This window comes from Cucurbita maxima, unplaced genomic scaffold, assembly GCF_002738345.1.
Source record: "Cucurbita maxima cultivar Rimu unplaced genomic scaffold, Cmax_1.0 Cma_Scf00265, whole genome shotgun sequence".
Classification (NCBI taxonomy): domain Eukaryota; kingdom Viridiplantae; phylum Streptophyta; class Magnoliopsida; order Cucurbitales; family Cucurbitaceae; genus Cucurbita; species Cucurbita maxima.
In genome coordinates this window covers 45364-60827 of record NW_019272281.1, presented here as the reverse complement: position 1 = coordinate 60827, position 15464 = coordinate 45364, and the positions used below count along the sequence as shown (strand labels likewise).

Below are 15464 nucleotides of genomic sequence, written 5' to 3'. Positions count from 1 at the left end.
TAGATTATGGGTCTCCTACTCTCAGATTTCTTCCAAATTCGAGAGCAATCCTCCACCATTTCTCTTCAATCTTATTCCTACATTTTCTCAACAAGATTACCCACAAGTTCTATGAAGGAATAGAGTGTTGAAAGTGCCTAGAAATCATTCCCCCAATTCAATCCGCCATTGAGGAACATCAAGAAAAACTTGAAAATCCAATCCGAGGATACATGATGACTCGTCAAGCAAAAATGATTCCAATCAGTTTCTGCACCTCCAAGGAATGCTTCCATAGAAGACCACGAAGAAAAATAACCTCGAGAGCGTGCCGAATTGAAGGAAATAGGTTTCAAAATTAAATTGGGGATAAGAGTCGAATTCCTATCTACATTCTCTTTTCCTTCAAATTAAGGATTCCTCTAGTTTCAGAGGAAGAAGTTGAGTAAACTTGATGAAGGAATCGAGAGCTGAAACGTCGTAGAACAAACTACCCACGAGATCGAAAGCTGGCGTTTCGAGTGAGTTGCATACCAAGAATGATTTCTAGAAGTTAAGGTCTTACACTCAAAGACGTTCCTCCAAAACCAATTCCTTTAGCTTGAAGATAAGATATGGAAGAGGTTCAATGAAGAAATAGGGTCTTGAAACCCCTAGAATCGGCTACCCAATAAGAAATCCTTTGTTTTATCTCCAACGATAAATCAGATTTTGCATGAACATTTGTTTTCTGGTTAGCATGGTACCATCAAAACTTGTTTATTTCTTTGAAATGTTTGAGTTTACAATTTACACGTTTTCATTTAGAAATGAAGCAAAATTAGTCTGGTTGTCAAATGTTGTCACGCTTAAAACTACCATAAAGGTATAATCGACCTATTATCCTTCCACCAATAGGAGCAAAAGGCAACGTTACTAAGTGAAACTAGTTTCATGTCATTTATTCAACAATAAGGGTGTTAGCATGCATTTGGAAATGAACTCATATTTAAAAAATTTAGATAAAATAGAAAAGAATTGTTATCTCAATGATAATGATACTATGTGAAACTAGCCTCAAGATGCTTCCTTAACTCTTAGGGGCGGTAAACCAATGGTTCCTTCACCCAAGACCCATGGCCCAACTCCCAACATGGAAGGGATAATCTAGAGAATCATTCCAAGAACCCTAACGGATGAGTTACAAACTCACATTATCAAGCTCGACAACAAACAATGTCGCCGGCAAACTTATGAAGACTACATGAAATTATGAATATATTAATGTTGGATTTTTTTAATTTACCGATTTTTAAAATGTTAAATTATGTAAAATTACTGGCAAATAAGAATATTTTAGAGAGCTTTTCCTTTTTATTTAAGATTTTGATATTCAAAAAGCTAAAAAACAAGGAGATGAAATATTAATGATATTAATGGGTCATAGGTTGTTGAAGAGGAGTGAGTGAAAATAAAAAGGGAGATGATTTATGCAAGTCACTAATAGTTAGAACCTTATTTTAGAATGTTAAGGGCATTAATTTTGAAAGTTCATGAATATTTTTGGTACTAGTGGTTTTGTCAATATAAGAATGCAACTTATATTAAAATTCATACTAAAAAATTACTTTTTTTATGTTTATGTCACGAGCCATTTCCGAAGCAAGTTAAAAGAGGTTGAACACAAAGTAAAATGTTTTCTCGAAATAAAAAAAGAATTAAAATATAATAAACATATATATTTACATTATATTCAAAATAGAGTTTATAGGTTCATAGTACAAAATAAGGGAAAGGTTAAAAAAATCATTTTAAAACATCAAAAATAGTTTTGGTGGGTGTTGTTGGTCTAGGGCAACTACTCTTAGTTACATGAAAAAGATGGAGTGAGTACAAGACTCGGTAAGTTAGCCTAATTGTAAGTAAGTTTTTAACCATGTTCATAGTGGGTGCTTGGATACCACACTCTTTTGTTAATGATAGCTTGGTTCTTGTCCGAGAATAGTGGCCCTTAGGTTCTAAGTACATGGTTCTATGTGGTGGAGGACTTTGGAATAAGGTTTGGAATCGGTAATTATTCTTATTTCTTTTCCTTTAGACACTCGGTGGTTGGGAGCAAATCGAACAAAGTGTTCGTCCAAAATTTTTAAAAGGGCCCAACCAGATTCGAACTGGTGACCTCTTGATCTGCAGTCAAATGCTCTACCACTGAGCTATGAACCCATTTTATATGATTTTAGCCTTAGTGACCCCTTCTACCAAGTGTCAGTCCAAAAGTGTAAAACGTGTCTGTCGAAAATAGAAAGGCCAAAAAGATAATTCAAACATAGTTCATCTACAAACTACCCAAAGCTATTAAATACAAATTGAAGAAAATAAGAAATAACATAAATAATCTTAAATGTAATTCAACTCCCGAAGATAAAAAGTCTTCAAATTACATTCCAATGTCAAGTGATATTTTATTACAACTCAATTCTTTTCTTGATTTATTGTAATTGAACTTAAAAGTATGACAAATACGCTGGATTTATTTTAAATTTCCTTTAAAATTGTTGTGCACGGAGTACAATGGAAATAATATATATATTTTTTTTTACTGTTTTGTAATTTGTATGGTATTATTAGAGGCTTTTGAATGAAATATGATAATTGATTCTCGGTCCTCTTTGACAATTTTAGATACCTCCATATCCGATATTTGATGCGTCACGTTTCACTATGAGATCTGCCCTTGGGTCAATAAGACTTAAGTAGAGAGTTTATTTGACTAATGATTTGATTTTTTTGGGTTGTAGAGATATCCTTTACAAATCAAGACTTTGTATTATTTTCAAGACACTCATCAAGACATTTGTAAATGTGCCTGATATCTTGAAGGATTTAAGACACATAATTGAGAGAACCTAAATTTTTTTTGAAGTTGGCTTTTCTAGGATACGTCATCACGAAAGTTTGAGACAAACTCAATGGACCATTGAATGGGTTTTATAAGGCTCAAATAAATTTAAAATCCAAGAAAGCGGATTTGAGTTTGATATTATTTGATTTTGGGTATGGACACAACTAGCTGATTTCTTTTGATTGCATTAATGAATGTATGTAGATGTTTAAAGTGTTCATCTTAATGGTTTTAGAAAATATCAACACATCATCAATATAAACTATTGATATTTTTTGAAAGAATTGAAAATATCATTCATAATCATCTGAAATTCGGATGGAGTGCTTTTTAGCCTAAATCGCATGACGTTCCTCACATATTTTCTAAACTGGACATTAAATGCTATTTTATATTTGTCCTTTTAGGAAATTAGAATTTTTCGAAATCCCAATTTCATATCGAATTTTATAAAAATATTTGACTATAAATTCTTTTTATCAAATCATTTTTTATTTGGTTTTGATATCTTATTTATTCTAAAACCTTATTCAAAGGTTTGTAGTTAATTACCAGTATCAGAATTTCTGGTTTCTTTTCAACATGTTGTTAACCTAAAATGTCAGACACGACCACATGCTCTTTGAAGACCTTATCAGCTTCCTCTGCAAAATATCACCTAAAATTTCAAAGTATTTAGTGTTTGATGCTTTTTGACTTAACCCTAGGGTTCTATTTACGGTGAACTTGTGATAATTTTTGTCAAATTATATATTTGAATACCTAATACATTAAGATATAATATCTTATTTAAATAATATTAAAATGTCGTAGAATATCATAATATATGTTTAATTAATATGAATCTCATTCAAATTTTAAATATATATTTTTATTTAATGTTTATGATACACATCAATTATTTTACTGTTTAACATATCAAATACCTTAATATGTTTTGATATTATACTTCAAGACTATAGGAACTTACTCAGAGGACTTGAGAGTTACGTTGGCCCACAATGCATCTCATGGACAATGCAAAACTATGGTGGTGCTCGAAGGTGAGTTGTATAAAAAACTAGTCATGCACCAAAAAATCATGGGAAGACCATTGATGGAATTGAAGCAATCGACGCTCCCCTGGATGGGTTTCCAATCAAAGACCTAATGTTTGATGTTGACTCTTTTGAAGAAAGAGACACATGATCGAAGAACAAGAAATGTGGCGGTAGCTCTGAGAACTCTATTACACTCATAAAAAAATGTGTCGAAGAGTTAGACATTACATAGAAGATCTTGCTTTCATCGAGGAGACCCGAGTTTGATTCTCGACAATGAAATTTTATTTTCTTATTTCTTTTATTTTATAGTTTCATATTTAAACTTTACCTAGGTTTTGAGAAGCATTATAATGGATGAGTTCAATAGTATCTTAAATTCAAAAGACTCTTATGAACTTGGTTTGAGAGTCACTATAATGATCAAGTTATCTTAGATTAAAAAGACTTTTATGAACTTTGAACCTTTAATAGGGTTATGTCATAGATATTTGGTTCAATTTCAACAAGTGAGGTTGAGGTGATTCAAATGGTTAATGTGATAATCCGGTCATTTTCAAGGTCTCTTTTGTTGAACGCCATCATGGCTGAGATGACTGAGATGAGCACCCAAGTGAGTTTGACAAGGAGGGTCGTAGAGAACCCCACCCCAAGCCAAGCTCATTTTGGGCTTAACAAACTTAAAATCCAAAAACACAAACCCTTAAATGGGAACTCGGATTCTAAGGAATTAAAAAACTTTATTTTTGACGTAGAACAATACTTGAAGGTTACACGAACTTGCTCGTAGGACCTAAGAGTTACGTTGGCCACAATGCATCTCATGGACGATGGCGCTCGAAGGTGGATGATATAAAAAATGGGTCATGCACCATAAACTCATGGGAAGACCGTTGATGGAATCGATGCAATCGACGCTCCCCTGGATGGGTTGCCAATTAAAGACCTGAGGTTTGATGTTGACTCTTTTGAAGAAAAAACCAACGATTGAACACCTCAAAATGTCGCGGTAGCTCTAAGAACTCTACCATACGACCTGAGAGTTGAGGGCTACAAGAACTTTCTCATACGACCTGAGAGTTACGTTAGCCGCAATGCATCTCATGGACGATGCAACACTATGATAGTGCTCGAAGGTGAATGGTATATAAAATGGGTCATGCACCATAAACTCATGGGAAGATCGTTGATGGAATCGATGCAATCAATGCTCCCCGGATGGGTTGCCAATCAAAGACCTAACATTTGATGTTGACTCTTCTGAAGAAAGAGCCACATAATCGAACAGCTCGAAGCATCCTGGTAGCTCTGAGAACTCTAACACACACAAGGAAGAACGTGTCGAAGAGTTAGACATTAAGCAAAAGATCATGTTAAAACTCTTCAGCGATCTGACAAAAGACTTCAGGACATTCTCACCAAAAATCCATTGTCATCTAGAGGTTAGGATATCTGGCTTTCATTGAGGAGACTTGGGTTCGATTCCTGTCAATGAAATATTATTTTTCTTATTTCATTTTATTTTACAGTTTCTATCTTAGATTAAAAAGACTTTTATGAACTTGGTACCTTTGTTAGAGTTATGTTATAGATATTTGGTTCAATTTCAACAAGTGGGGTTGAGGTGATTCAAATGGTTAATGCGATAATCCAGTCGTTTTCGAGGTCTCTCTTGTTGAACGACATCATGGTTGAGATGAGCAGGTGATTCAAATGGTTAATGCGATAATCCAGTCGTTTTCGCGGTCTCTCTTATTGAACGACATCATGGTTGAGATGAGCACCCGAGTGAGTTTGACAAGTTGGGCTGTAGAGAACCACAGCTCAAGCCAAGTTCATGTGGCCTTAAAAAACTTAAAATCCAAGAACACAACCCCTTAAATGGAAACCGGGATGCTAAGGAATTAAAAAGATTTATTTTTGACGTAGAACAATACTCGAAGATTACTGGAACTTGCTCATAGAACCTAAGAGTTACGTTGGTCGCAATGCATCTCATGGACGATGCAAAACTATGGTGGCGCTCGAAGGTGAATGGTAAAAAAAAAGGGTCATGCACCATAAACTCATGGGAAGACTGTTGATGGAATCAATGCAATCGACGCTCCTCTAGATGGGTTGCCAATCAAGGACTCGATGTTTGATGTTGATCCTTTTGAAGAAAGCGCCAAACGATCGAATAGCTCGAATAGTCTCAGTAACTCTGAGAATTCTATCACACACATGAAAGGACGTGTCGAAGAGTTAGACATTACCCAAAACATTATAGTAAAACTCATTAGCGATTAGACAAAAGACTCCAAGACAACTACACTTAAAATTCATTGTTGTCCTACGGTTTGTATATTTTGCTTTCACATAGGAGATTCTGGTTTAATTCTCTGAAATTGAATATTATTTTCTTATTTCTTTTTATTTTATAGTTTCATCTTTTGTCACCAATTATATTTAAACTTTTCCTAAGTTTGAGAGGCACTTTAATGGTCAAGTTCAATACTATCTTAGATTAAAAAGACTTTTATGAACATCGTACCTATGTTAGTGCTATGTTATAGATATTTGTTTCAATTTCAACAAGTGGGGTTGAGGTGATTCAAATGGTTAATGCGATAATCCGGCTATTTTTTAGGTCTCTCTTGTGAAACGCCATCATGGTTGAGATGAGCACCCGAGTGAGTTTGACAAGGAGACTCGAATTTAAACTTTACCTACGTTTGAGAGGCACTATAATGGTCAAGTTCAATGGTATTTTAGATTAAAAAAACCTTTTATGAACTTTGTACCTTTGTTAGTGTTACTTTGTACCTTTGTTTGTATTACTTTGTACGTTTGTTAGTGCTATGTTATAGACATTTGGTCAAGTTCAACAAGTGGGGTTAAGGTGATTCAAATGGTTAATGTCACTTTATTTGATTCAAATTGTTAATGTGATAATCTAGTTGAACAGTTACCAGTTATTTCTAAGGTCTCTCTTATTGAGCCAACAAGGCTGAAATGATTGAGATGAGCACCCGAGTGAGTTTGACAAATTGAAATAAAATCAAATAAAATCACTCAAACAAATCAATAAAATTGAAAAAAAACTAGCCTTTTGACACTTCCTTCAACTCGAAGCGGCCGTAAACCAAGGATTCCTTCGCACAAGACCCATGATTCAACTCCCAACATGGAAATGATAAGTTATAGAATCATGCCAAGAACCTCAATGGATGGGTTACAAACTCACATTACCAATCTCGACAACTGGATGTGTCACCAGCGTTAGAAGAACGACCGCATCAGAGCAAGTCATGGGGATAGAAGATCCCGTTGAAGGATGATAGACCAACCGTAATCTTCAGCCCAACGAGCCAAGCTTTTGTAGAAGCAAGGACCCTTGTATTAAAGAAATTAACACCTTCTTATACAAAATTTGGATAAACCAAGATATAAAACTAGAATTAGATTATGAGATCCAAGAGTGAGAAGCAAGATTTGAAACCTTTTTCTGAATTGAGTCACTTCACAATCGCACTTGATCAAGGCTTGATTGAATAACTCAGATGCAATCTACCACAAGAATTGCATGAAACTTAAAAACGACAAAGATATGCTAAGATTTCTATAAGGGGGGACCTCTCAGCTTAAGAGATCAATTTCATTGATCACAAATATGTTTTTACATAATAATTTGTGGGTATTTCTCTCAGCTTAAGAGATCAATTTCATTGATCACAAATATGTTTTTACATAATAATTTGTGGGTATTTATAGTCTCCCCACAAAAAAAATTAGTGCCCATGATTTAATCTCGATCCTTTAATCTTCACAGAAGACGAAGTCAATTTGAGCATTACAAACTTTATGAAACTAAAATAATAAATAAATTTTTCAAACCACTCATGAAATGATGCTTGCAACTTTATCCGCTACTTCAACCGTGCAAATATTTACTTTTGAATCTCCAAAAGATCTTGACTCAAACGAATCAGCTTGTAACACATGAAATGACGGTTGAACCTAGCCTATCCAATTTTGTAGATGAAGTATGAATGCTTGTTAAATCTTCTTGGCCTTGGGTTGTGTAATAGGTTCAGTTGAAACACCGTGATTCTTATCATCATCTCCCTCTTCAAAAGGATTCGTCCTCGATTCAGAAAAATCATCACCTACATCAAAAGAACTCAACTCAGTAACATTGAAAGTAGAATGTACACCGTGATTCTTATCATCATCCCCCTTTTCAGGATTTGTCCTCGAATCAGAAAAATCATCACCTACATCAAAGGGACTCAACTTAGCAACATTGAAAGTAGAATGTATTGACAATTCTATAGGAAGATCAATTTTATTGTTCCATGCAATAAAATGAGTCATTTTACTAAATGTCTTACCGAGCATTTATAGTCAAATAAAGAATTAGGAATCCAAGCTATCTTTAGATCTACAGACAGCACTCCCAATTGAATTGAACTATCTATGCTTAACATTAAAATGAAAATTCATCAGTAAAATTATTTACGCTAATTCATTGAAATTTTAAAAAGAAATCATCTCTAAATTTAGATAAGATAGTAAGTTATACTACTTGAATCAGGTGTGGTGAAGGTCGAATAAACACGTGACCTTCAAATCTTCAATATTACTCTCTCCCCTTAACATTGAAAATGAAAATTCGGAAATTTTAAAAAGAAATAATCACTAATTTTAGATTGAATATTCAGGTTATGCAAGTTAGTCAACTTGAATTAGGTTCCGTGAACGTGGATCAAACACGTGACTTTTAGATCTTCACTGATGCTCTCCAAACTGAGCTATCCCGCTAACATTAAAAATAAAAATTCATCGGTAAAGATAATTTCACTACTTCATTGAGATTTTAAAAAGAAATAATCACTAATTTTAGATTGAATGGATCAAACCCGTGACCCCTTGAGATCTTTAGTGACTCTCTCCCAACTAAGCTATCCCTTGTAACATTGAAAATGAAAATACTAAAATTTTAAAAAGAAATAATCACTAATTTTAGATTGAATAGTCATGAGTCAAGTTATGTGACTTGAATCAGGTGCGGTGAACGTGGATCGAAGAACACGTGACCTTCGGATTTTCAATCTGACGCTCTCAAAACTAAGTTAGCCTCACTAATATTTGGAAAAAAAATCATAAATAAAGGTATTTAAGCTAATTCATTATATTTTAAAAAGAAATAATCACTAATTTTAGTTTGAATAAAGTTATGCAACTTAATCGACTTATGTAACGTAAACCAAGTGCCGTGAACGTGGATTAAACATGTAACCTTCAGATATTCAATCCCAACTGAGCTATCCCCGCAATCATTAAAAATCAAAATTCATGTGTAAGGGTAATTTCGCTATTTCATTCTTCATTGAAATTTTAAAAATAAATAATAACTAATTTTTTATTGAATAGTTAGCTTATGCAAATGGAAACAGGTGCGGTGAACGTGAAGATTAAACACGTGAACTTTAAATCTTCAATCTAACGCTCTCTCAACTGAGCTATCCACACTAACATTAAAAATGAAAATTCATCAGTAAAGGTATTTTCGCTAATTCATTTTAATTTTAAATAGAAATAATCACTAATTTTTAATAAGATATTCAAGTTATCCAACTTGTATAAGGTGCGGTGAACTAGAACACGTTAGGTATTTTCGATAATTCATTGAGATTTCAGAAAGGAATAATGACTAATTTTAGATTGAATAGTCGGGTTATGCAACTAGAATCAGGTGCGGTGAACGTGGAGATCAAACACGTGACCTTCAAATCTTCAGTCTGATGCTCTCCCAACAGAGCTATCCCCGCTAATATTAAAAATGAAAATTCATAAGTAAAGGTACTTCCGCTAATTCATTATATTTAAAAAAGAAATAATCACTAATTTTAGATTGAATAAGAAAGTTGTGTTTTTAGATTGTATAGTCAGGTAATAAACTTGTATTAGGTGCGTTGAACGTGGATAAAACACGTGTGATCTTCAAATCTTCCGTCTAACAATCTCCCAACTGAGCTACTCTTGCTAACATTAAAAATGAATATTCATCAGTAAAGGTATTGGGTACGCTTCTGGAAATTCAACAAAAGGCAATAGTATTAGACCGAGATGCCAGATTTAAATCTCACTTCTGGAAAATTCAACAAATATTGGAAGACATGTTGAGGGTATATGTGATGGATTTTGCAGAAAGCTGAGATAAGTACCTACCCCTTATGAAATTCGCTTATAATAATAGTTGCCAAGCCACCATACAAATGGCCACATACGAGGTTCTCTATGGACGAAGATTTTGATCCCCTATCTTTTGGGAAGAAGGGCGGCAAACGATAACTATTGGGCCAGAGCTGGTGCAAATTACCAACACCGCAGTCCAGAAGATTAAAGCTAGGATACAAACCGCACAAAGCCGAGAGAAAAGCTATGTAGACCTAAGGCGCAAGGACATGGAATTGTAGGTAGGGGATCATATATTCCTAAAGGTAGCACCCCATGAGAGAGGTGCTCAGGTGGGGTAAAAAGGGGAAGCTAAGCCTTAGGTTTATCCGTCCCTTTGAGATATTAGAAAGGATTGGATCTGTGGCCTATAGAATCGGACAATGCCCAAATTTGTCTACAGTACATAATATCTTTCATGTATCCATACTACAAAAGTATACCCAAGATCCTTCGCACGTACTGGCTCATGAAACACTCTTCTTGAGAGATGACCTAACGTATAAAGAAAACCCGATTCTAATAATAGACAAGAAAGTCAAAAGATTGAGAAACAAGAAAATCGCTCTTGTTAAGGTCCTATTGGAAGAATCATAGAGTAGAAGAAGCCACTTGGAAAACAGAAGGAAAATAAGAACCTTGTACCCTGACCTATTTTAGAATAAGTACTTTTGATGACCGAAAGTTTTCAAAGGAGAGGAGAATTCGCAACACTCAAGATCTCCAATAAGAGACAGTGTATAATCCCTTCTAGGTTGTATCTAGATGCAAAGAACAGTATAATTGAAAAAACATTGAGAAAATGGTACTTTTTCTAATTTTTATAAACTTCCTGAATCATTAAATTTTTTATAGAATAATAATTACAAGGTGCTTAAAAAAGGAAGGCTACGATCGGAGAAGACTTTTCTAGTAGAAGATTCAGAAAAATAAAGAATGAAATTATAGAAATACTAATTCTAGATGTTTCAATGATAGTGGAAAATTCGTCTATAAATTATGAATTAGGGTAGACTATTAGGGGCAACAAGCAAGCTTGTTCCTGGACACGAATCATAGTGCTAGTAGGTTTACACACGAATAAGTCCATGTTAGGTTACCCTCTAATGTTTTCCTAAGCTAAAACCTCAACTCCTAAAGCCTAACCCAAGACATTATGTATAAACCTAGGTTCATCAAATTTGTGGGGTTTATTTGACAAGGATGCAAGTTTGGTTAAACCAAATTTTGACACCTCAAAATTCCACTAATATGGATTTTTCCATCAAATGAAGTCAACATTTTGACTTTCTTCCTTTTGATTCAACAATCAATTTGAATTATAAATTTCAAATTAAAGTAATATTTAATGATTAATTAAATATTTAATTAATATTTAATATTAATTCAAATGTCAATCCCAATTAATTCCGACACATATTTGATTAAGATACTAAATTTTATTTAAATATCTCAGATTCTTTCTTTTTGTTTAATTCGTAAATAATACAAAAATGCAGTTAAATATATCGTATATATGTAGTGCATTCTCCCTAATTTGAATTCGAACACTTCGAACTCACTCGTCACACTGTTCTATGGTTTAGTCCGATATGAGCTATCAGAGGGACCTAATGGACCTATAGATCATGGACTCCAACGATCCAAGATTAACCTGTTAAACTCATTAACTTTGTTAACCAACATTCGTTAAGTACTAGGACATTCCACTATAGCCTAGTAGTTGCACTCCCCTCACTATAGATATATTTTTGTCCATTTGATATAACCATGATTAGTAAGTCGATCCTTCACAGGTTGTTCGTAACTAGAGCTGGGTCAATTTACCGTTTTACCCCTGAAGTTAATTCTTGTTTCTTATGTTTCACTGATCCTCTAATGAACCATTGGTTTGTGGTCCAACCAGTAAATCGGATCCCTCTCAGGTCAATGAGAGGGTGGGACCCCTTGTTCAAGACCTGAAGTCAGTATTTAAGGGAACTACCTCTCTTCTATCCCTAAAAGTGGGTAGGAGTGAATTTCATCTTGCACCCTACGTTCCTAGCCATTTACCCTCTTACCCCTAAAATGGGAGGCCTATTGAGTCGGCAAACTTGAGCCACTCTCACCCATGCAATTCTAAGGATAATTTCGAATAAACAGGAGTTCATGGTTAGCTCAGGATTCAGATCGAGTTACCTAGGTCATCGAATAAAAAGAAAATCAGTCTCAACAGTAAACGACATTATAAAGTGAGAGTAATTTTCTTCATGGTCTGATCTTATGCAATACTCATTACATAGGACACCCCCATTCACTTGTCTGCACATGTACAATTTAGTGATCAAATTGTTTATATCATATACAAAAGTGGGCCGCATCCATAGTGTCCCCAGAATAAGGTACTCAGTCTTATCCTTATATTATAGATCATTTTCACTATATACTTGAACTTGATCAACTCTTATGTCTCTACTTATAGTTCAAGTAATCATACTATAGCCCGAGTGTTCTTAGTTTATTGAATTTAGATTAATGATCGTAAAGTTCACTTTATAAAATAACAATCTTTACTAAATAAACAACAATTATAACTTGATTGAAAATAGAATATGTTTTTGTTTACAAACTTGAGTTTTAGGACATAAAACCCAACAAACTTCCACTTGGACTAAAACTCTAGTGGGGTTTTATAATGTTGAGTAGAGAGAAAGACATAAATACAATAAACTAGGGCATCACATACTCATGCCTTTTCTCCCACTTGCCCTAGATTACATAACTCGTAGTCCTAGACTCACTAGGTGCCCTACATACACTTTAGCCGTGAGGGGCTCTGAAAATTGATCAGCAATGTTGTGCTCTGAAGCTATCTGTGTGACGATCATATGTCCTCGTTGCACAATCTCCCTTATGAGATGATATTTGCGCTCAATATGTTTTCCTCACTTATGACTTTTTGGTTCTTTTGAATTTGCAACTGCTCCACTGTTATCACAATAAAGAGTGACGGGAAGATGCATATTTGGAACGACTTCCAAATCAGTTAAGAACTTCCTAAGCCATACAGATTCTTTCGCTGCTTCACAAGCAACGGAATGTGTTCATATAACACATGCGTTAGCAATTTGGATCTTAGGCACTTTTAGAACATCAATTATAGTAAATAACTATCATGTTCATAAGTATTAAAATTTAATGAGTTTGAATACTAACCTTTTGTACTTCAAATTCCTTTTTCCTCACGAACCGGTTTTGAACCACCACTAGTGTCTTCTCCACTATCCTCCGGCCTTAGAACGGGATTGTGAAATCCGGTGAGTGACTTAAACTTGGGAGAGAGTTTGTATATATGAAGAGAGTGTTTGTGAGAGGTTTTTCTCAAGGTTTTTCACCAACAAGAACCACCTTCCATGTACCATGATCACTCTATTTATAGAGTCATGTTTGCATGTTCATGCAAATTTGAGATCATTTTGACACTCAAAATTCCACTCAAGTTTGTGGGATTTATTTGGCAAACATTCAAGTTTGGTTAAACCAAATTTTGACACTTGAAAATTTCATTAATGTGGATTTTTCCATTAAATGAAGTCAACATTTTGACTTTCTTCATTTTGATTCAACAATCAATTTGAATTATTAATTTCAAATTAAAGTAATATTAAATGATTAATTAAACTATTTAATTAATATTTAATATTAATTCAAATGTCAATCCCAATTTAATTCCGACATATATTTGATTAACATATTTAAATCTTATTTAAATATCACAGATTCTCTCTTTTTGTTTAATTCGTAAATAAAACAAAAATGCGGTTAACCCATGACATTATGTATAAATCTAGGTTCATCAATAATCCATGTACCAAGTACCTAGAATTATGTGAATAACATGCTAAATAATTTGCTAGGATCCATACCCATAAGTAACCATTATCTGCCATTACGATGTGTACTAAAAGGCCCCTATTCCTCTTTAGGTAGGATGTCCTGCAATATGTATCATGAGCTGGATGTTATGATAGGCCTACCTTTCTTATCAGCTAAACGAGATGTCCTGCACCACGATTTACCAGTAGGATTACATGATTATGACGACACCACTCATGTGTTCATGGGGAGAAAATGGAAGGTTATTTTAGGGGAAGGTTTTCAGGATCAATATATGATACATGACACGATGACCTCTTAGTTCTAAGATCCTGAAAACATAACAAGAAGTAATATCCTAGCTTAAGGTCGCGGTTAAGAACCTACTAGTAGACTACTTACTAAGTATTACTCACTCCATGTTTATCATTTTTTTTTCAAGTAACTAAGAGTTGGCCGTGGATGAGAGCAGATTTTGGAGTGTGGGCCATGGACTAACCTCTGTTTTTAAAATAGTATTTTTTCTTCTTCTTTTGAGTCTCCTTCTTATTTTGTGTTTATAACGAGTTTGTATATGTAACACCCCAAACATGAAGAAAATGAGATCCCGTAAGAATAAGCCACTCATGAAAGACCCAAATGACAGAAAGAAAACAAAATTAAAGTTTTAAGCAAGAACAAGGGACTTAGTCAATTGAGTACCCTAACAAGTGATTTCAAGGATTGGAAACGAAAAAGTAAATGAAAAGGGCAAAAAAGTCATTTTATCAATTATCAAAAATCTTTCCGTATTTGTAATTCCTTATCTAGAAGGAATCTCAAGATTAAAAAATAAGGGGGAAATGAACAAAAAGCAATGAGAAATTTGTAGAAAAATTATGGATTTTTCGAGAAAAATAATAATAAAATATTCAAAAATTGGAAAATTACCAAAATACCCCTGAAAGAATGGATAATTAGAGAAATGCCACTCTAATTAGAATCAGAGCATCTACCGTGACCATCCGAGCAAAATCCTTCAAACTCAAATCTCAACCGTTGGATCTCCTCCAAAATTTGATATGATCTCAATGAACACGCACGGATCATCACATCCAACGACTAGTATTCAAAGCCAAGGTCGGTAAGGCTATGATCGGAGTTGATATCTCCGAAAAATTATCCAGAAAGTTCGATCACTAGATAACGAAGATTCTAGAGCTCTCAATGTCGGTTTAAGCTCCTCCGATAAAGTCTGAAGTAGGAGCAACAATACGGAATAAGAATCGAGAAAGGTTGATCCCCCAATCGAATGCAATAAGCGTTTAGATTATGGGTCTTCTACTCTCAAATTTCTTCTAAATTCAAGAGAAATCCTCCACCATTTTTCTTTGAACATCTAAATAACGAAGATTCTGGAGCTCTCAATTTTGGTTTAAGCATCTCCTATAAAGACTGAAGTAAGAGCAACAATACAGAATAAGAATCGAGAAAGGTCGATCCCCCAATCG

The 15464-nt window shown here is 34.2% G+C and overlaps 1 non-coding gene across 1 annotated transcript; it reads right to left on the bottom strand.

Annotated features, from left to right (window-relative positions):
• Positions 1-2109: 2109 nt before the first annotated feature.
• Positions 2110-2181, bottom strand: TRNAC-GCA. Its single transcript has one exon. It is a non-coding gene; the product is annotated as a tRNA-Cys (tRNA).
• Positions 2182-15464: the final 13283 nt, after the last annotated feature.